Raw genomic sequence first — 6,719 nt, 5'->3', positions numbered from 1 at the left:
CCCATAGACAGCAGCCCACCAGGCTCCCCCATCCCTGGGATTCTCCAGGCAAGAACATTGGAGTGGGTTGCCATTTCCTTCTCCAATGCATGAAAGTGAAAAGTGAAAATGAAGTCTCTCAGTCGTGTCCGACTCTTAGCAACACCATGGACTGCAGCCTACCAGGCTCCTCCACCCATGGGATTTTCCAGGCAAGAGTACTGGAGTAGGTTGCCATTGTCTTCTCACGTAATCACAATAGTAAAAGATGTTTATCAGTTTTCACAATCAATAGCCAGACAAAAAAAGAAAAGATAATTAAGATTGAAAAGCATAATGGGAACATGATTAACCTAACAATATAAAATAATTACATACAATTGAGGGGTTCAAGCAGAGTGATGTGATAAGTGGAAATGCATACATGCACATGTTTTAATCTGCCCAGCCAGTTTATGTCTTTTGGTTGGTGCATTTAATCCATTTACATTTAAGGTAATTATTGATTTATATGAAGTGAAGTGAAGTGAAGCCACTCAGTCGTGTCCGACTCTTTGCGACCCCATGGACTGTAGCCTACCCAGGCTTCTCAGTCTATGGGATTTTCCAGGCAAGAGTACTGGAGTGGGGTGCCATTTCCTTCTCCAGGGGATCTTCCCAACCCAGGGATCGAACCTGGGTCTCCTGCATTGTAGGCAGACGCTTTACCCTCTGAGCCACCAAGGAAGCCAGAGTGTTACAAGTTCTTCTTTATACGATCCTATTACCAAATTCTTAATTATTTTGGGTTTATTTTCTGTAATTCTTTTCCTTCTCTTGTGTTTCCTGCCTAGAGAAATTCCTTTAGCATTTGCTGTAAAGCTGGTTTGGTGGTGCTGAATTCTCTTAACTTTGCTTGTTTGGAAAGCTTTCGATTTCCCCATCAAATCCAAAGGAGAGACTTACTGGGTAGAGTATTCTTGATTGTAGGTTCTTCACTTTCATCATTTTAAATATATTGTGGCTTTCCCTTCTGGTTTGTAGAATTTCCATTGAGAAATCAGCTGATAACCAGATGGGAGTTCCCTTCTGTGTTATTTGTTGTTTTTCCCTTGCTGCTTTTAATATTTTATCTTTGTCTTTAATTTTTGTCAGTTTGATTACTATGTGTCTCAGTGTGTTCCTCCTTGGGTTATCCTGCCTGAGACTCTCTGTGCTTCCTGGACTTGGTTGACTATTTTCTCTCCCATGTTACGGAAGTTTTCAACTATCATCTCTTCAAATGCTTTCTCAGGAACTTTCTCTTTCTTCTCCTTCTGGGACCCCTATAATGTGAATGTTTGTTTTAATGTTGTCCCAGGGGTCTCTTAGGTTGTCTTCATTTCTTTTATTCTTTTTTCTATATTCTGTTCTGTGGCAGTGATTTTCACCATTGTGTCCTCCAGGTCATTTATTCGTTCTTCTGCCTCAATTATTCTGCTATTGATTCCTTCTAGTGTTTTATATATCTCTATTTGTTTGTTCTTTAGTTCTTCTAGGTTTTTGGTAAACACTTTTTGCATCTTCTCAATATTTGCCTCCATTCTTTCCCCAAGATCCTGGATCATCTTCTCTATCATTATTTTTTATTCTTTTTCTGGAAGATTGCCTATATCCATTTCATTTAGTTGTTTTTCTGGGGTTTTATCTTGTCTCTTTATCTGGGACCTAACTTTCTGCTTTTTCATCCTGATTAACTTTCTGTAATGTGATTTTTGTTATAGTTGTGAGATTGTGGTTCTTGCTTCTTCTATCTGCCCTCTGATGGAGGAAGCTAAAAGGCTTGTGTAAGCTTCCTGATGGGAGGGACTAGCATGGGAAAAGCTGGGTCTTACTCTGATGGGCAGAGCCTTGCTCAGTAAAGCTTTAATCCAATTATCTGGATTAAAATGGGTGGAGGGGGTTGCACTCCCTCCCTGTTAGTTGTTTGGCCTAGGGCAACCCAGCCCTGGGGTCTATGGACTCTATGGTAGGGTTTATGGTGAATTCCAAGAGGGCTTATGCCAAGGAGGACTTTCCAGGAGTGCTACTGCCAGTGCCCCCATCCATATGGTAAACTCCTGCCAACCCATGCCTCCACAGGAGACCCCCTCCCATCACTAGCAGCTAGTTTTGGTTCAGTCTCCTGGGGGGTCACTGCTCCTTTCCTCTGGCTCTTGGTGCATGCAACGTTTTGTTTGTGCCCTCCAAGACTGGAGTCTCTATTTTCCCCAGTACTGTGGAAATCCTATAATTAAATCCCACTGGCCTTCAAGGTCAGATTCCCTGGGTATTCCCAGTATCTTTTTCAGATCCCCAGGCTGGGGAGCCTGACATGGGGTTCAGAACCTTCACAACAGTGGGGGAACTTCTTTGGTATTATTGTTCTCCAGCTTGTAGGTCATCCACCTGGGGAGTATGGGATTTGATTATATCGTGATTGCACCCCTCCTACCATATCATTGCAGTGTTTTATTTGTCTTTGGACTGGAGTATATTTTTGGTGGGTTCTGCTGTTCTCCTGTCTATGATTGTTCAACAGCTAGTTGCAATTTTGGTGCTCTCTCAGGAGGAGATTTGTGCACATCCTTCTACTCTGCCATCTTGAACCGGAAGCCTCTCTTGCTTCCATTTTTGAGGTTTTTCCTATACCACTACCACACTAATTTTGGATTATCTGTAATCTTTTTTAAGTGAGTTTTTAAAAATTATTATAATTTGTGATTATCTTGATCTAATAATCTGACCATTATGGCTTGGAAAAGTCAGCTACTGTAACCTTGCAGATCTTTAGTTGTGTCCAGAGAAGAAACATTAGGTGTGCCAATGTCCCTTGACTTGTACCCATTGGTCTAAATCTCTGGTGCTTAAGTAAAGATTATGCAAGTGACATCTATGAACCCTCTGCCACTACTGGCTGAGGAGCCAGGCCTGCAATGATGCATACTGAATTTACAGGAAAAACCCTTCAACAAAACAGAGGATGACCCTTGTTTATTCAGAAGAAAAGACAGATGCAGCATGTGCCTAGTAAATCTGATAACTCCCTAGAGAGCAGAGTTTATTCTTAGCAAATAAAACATTATCCTACCTAAGTGATTTAAGAGGAAATCATGTCCATTTCATTATTCTCATCTATTTAGAGTTTATCCAGTATTTGATCTTGAAGGAATCAGAAGCCCTGAATTGTTATCATATTGAAGCAGTGATATAATTCATAAGAAGGCTATAGACAGATATAAGAAAAGAATATAATTTGTGATGGGGGCTGATCACCATTAATTAAGGTCTTCTGGGCGTTACATATGATATGAGAGGCTTTACAACAGAGTTTCTCAACCTCAACATAATTTATGGACATTTTGGTTCAAATAATTCTTTGCTATTGGGAACTGTCCTGTACACTGTACCATGTTAACAGGATCTCTGGCCTCAACCCAATAGATTCAGTAACACCATTCTTCTTCTCAGCTGAAACAACCAAAAATATCTCTGCTGCTGCTGCTGCTAAGTCGCGTCAGTCGTGTCCGACTCTGTGCGACCCCATAGACAGCACCCAACAGGCTCCTCCGTCCCTGGGATTCTCCAGGCAAGAACACTGGAGTGGGTTGCTATTTCCTTCTCCAAAATATCTCTAGACATTGCTAAATGTCCCCAGAGTGGTGAAATTTCCACGAGTTGAAAACTGCTGCTTTAACAGTACACTAATAGCAAACATTTCCTGAAGGTGTACTACAGATTAACCAATGGTTTAAACTCCTTTTTAAAATACCCTTTATGGTCAAATATGTGGCTTCCCAGGTGTCACAGTGGTAAAGAATCTGCTGACCAATTCAGGAGATGCAATAGACCCAGGTTTGATCCCTGGGTTTGAAAGATCCCCTGGAAGAGGAAATGGCAACCCACTCCAATATTCTTGCCTGAAAAATTCCATAGACAGAGGATCCTAGTGGGCTACAGTCCATGGGGTCGCAAAGAGTCAGACACGACCTAGTGACTGAGCACACACAATACACACACATGGTCAAATATATTATCCATACAGAGTGGCACACAAAATAAAAATGCATAGTTCAAGAACTTAGTGGGAAACATCCACCATCTGGGTTTGGAAAAAAGAAGAACATTACCATATTTAGAAACTTTCATTGGACCTCCCCAATCTCTACCACTGCTTTCCCCTCTAGGTAACCATTATCCTAAATTTTTTTGTTTTACTTTATAGATTTACTACCCAAATATGTATCTCTAAAATTATAGTTGACTTTTTAATGCAACATTTCTTGGTATTTTCTGAGGGATATGTGCTATTTGAAAGAAAAATAAACCAGAAAGAAAAAGATTTGGGTTCAGGAAACAGGGAAAAACAACACCAGAATCCCCAAGCAGTTGCTACCCAGGATAGAAAGCAATCCATCCATACTGGAGCAAATAAGACAGCTTGAGGATAATTTTCTTCAAGAAAATGAAATTGTATTAATGCTGATATATATGAATATATATTGAGAGGTGAATCGGATAGCCTATGGAAATTTGGACTGAATTTAGGGAACGGTACATAGAAAGCAAGCAAATAAGAGACAATTTCACCACTGAAAACAAAAAGCAGTGCAAAATAGTTATTCTAGAGCACTAGAATAACTCAGTTGTAAACTGAGTCATAAACTCAATGGCTCAGTTGTAAACTCTTTACATTCGCATAGTGTAAACTCTGAGTATTGCTCTAACTTATAAATATAGTATGACAGGAGAATGGGAAGTGTGAGTATTAGGGTTACAGGGATTGAGAGAAAGTTAAATCCTCTTGTTCAGAAGTCAATAGATAATGCCTAATGGGAAAATGTTATTTTAAAATATGGCAGTAAATATCAAAAGAATTCACTAATGACATGAAACTCCCTCTTAAAAGAGAAATCTGGATAGAGGAGCAGTGCTACTGTTTTTTGTATCAAACTTTATATCACAGTTTGACTTGTTAAATCATCTGCATGTAAATCTTTGATGAAAATGAATACTTTAAAAACTGACTTAAAATGAGTTACTTATGATGGAATTAAATCCGTAAGTAGTGCTTGAACAAAAATGAATAGGAAATAGGTCCATGTTCATAAACCCAGAGTGAATACAACCTTTCCTGAATGACCATTTGCAAATAAGTAATGAAATGGTTTGAGATGCTCCAGGAATGAAATGAAATAGCAACCAATGCATGCTATCCCATTCAAGTAAAGATTTTAAAGGGATGTGTCTTCAAGATGCAGAGCACTGAAGTACAGGAAATTGAAGTACTCAGAAAGAAAGTTTTCCTTCTTAGTGAGATATTCACTCATCTTCTGTATTTTAATATAACCTTTGTTTTCTAGGTCAGATCAGTCAAGAACTTGGTAACTATTTCACTTATCTCAACCCTGAGAATCCCTGACACTCCAAAGCTGGAAATCCTTAGTTTATTCAAGGAGGCATCTGACATTCCCCAGTAGCCACTGAAAGTTTCCTAGGAAGGACACAAGATACAGAGGAATGAGCACAGACTTTTGGATCAGATCTACTTTGGTTCAAATACCAGTTCTGCTCTTAATCAGTTCAGTTCAGTCCAGTCGCTCAGTCGTGTCCAATTCTTTGCAACCCCATGAATCGCAGCATGCCAGGCCTCCCTGTCCATCACCAACTCCCAGAGTTCACTCAGACTCATGTCCATTGAGTCAGTGGTGCCATCCAGCCGTCTCATCCTCTGTTGACCCCTTCTCCTCCTGCCCCCAATCCCTCCCAGCATCAGAGTCTTTTCCAATGAGTCAACTCTTCGCATGAGGTAGACATGTGTTATTGGTGAAATTACTTAATCTTTCTTGATCACAGCTTTGACATCTAAAATATAATGATAATAGTGCCTATCTTGCTTGATGGTTTTCGAGATCATAGAGATTTATTTTTCTAAACTCCTTAGCACATACACCAGCACGTGGTTCTCTAGTAAATTTAGCTAATGTATAATTTTGTGACTGTTATATTAATAATTATATCAATAATAACTATTATTGTTGTTGTTGCTGTTACCAATGGAGTTATATCCAATCCAATGCACAGTGGCTTTGCACAACAGCTGTTGCTTCCTTTGGCTTCTTCTTCATGGACTCTGACCTTGCTGAGGCCACTAGTGTCATATATGCCATTTCTGCCAGCTGGGATGAGGGGCTGTAGCCACAGTCACCAGCAGCTTTATAAAGTTTATTGTAAAGTCACAGGCTTCTTAGTTTTCTTAGTCCCTTCTCTTCATGAACTTGGAACTGTCCTTGAGGGTTGGGTCAGGTGGAAGCTAAATGACTCCGTTCTTCTTTACAATAAACATTTATTGAGAAGCTACTATGAATCCAACACAGTTCTCCATGCAAAACATTCAAAAACAGATAAGCTATGGTCTCTAATGTTGAGACTCAACTCTGGTGGAGGTTCTTCATGACCTACACGAGCATTTTCATTCTGTTTCCCCTCTGAAGGATAAGGATAAGAGGCTTCTGGAAGCTACCTGATGGTAGAGACTGACTGTGGGGAAAATTGGGTCTTGTTCTGATGGGAAGGGCCATTCTCAGTAAATCTTTAATCCAATTTTTGATGATGGGTGGGGCTCTGTTCCCTCCTTGATTAGAAAACTAATCAAACTGATAAAATGGACCACAGTTCAGTTCAGTCGCTCAGTCGTGTCCAATTCTTTTCGACCTCATGAATCACAGCATGCCAGGCCTCCC

General features: G+C 40.1%; 1 non-coding gene across 1 annotated transcript; it reads right to left on the bottom strand.

The window, feature by feature from the left end:
* Nucleotides 1-633: 633 nt before the first annotated feature.
* TRNAC-ACA (transfer RNA cysteine (anticodon ACA)) lies at nt 634-705 on the bottom strand. Its single transcript has one exon. It is a non-coding gene; the product is annotated as a tRNA-Cys (tRNA).
* Between the last annotated feature and the right edge of the window lie 6,014 nt (nt 706-6,719).

The sequence above is a fragment of the Bos indicus genome, chromosome 1, assembly GCF_029378745.1.
Source record: "Bos indicus isolate NIAB-ARS_2022 breed Sahiwal x Tharparkar chromosome 1, NIAB-ARS_B.indTharparkar_mat_pri_1.0, whole genome shotgun sequence".
NCBI classification, from domain to species: domain Eukaryota; kingdom Metazoa; phylum Chordata; class Mammalia; order Artiodactyla; family Bovidae; genus Bos; species Bos indicus.
Note: the sequence above shows the minus strand (reverse complement) of the source record. Positions and strands in the feature narration are given on the sequence as shown.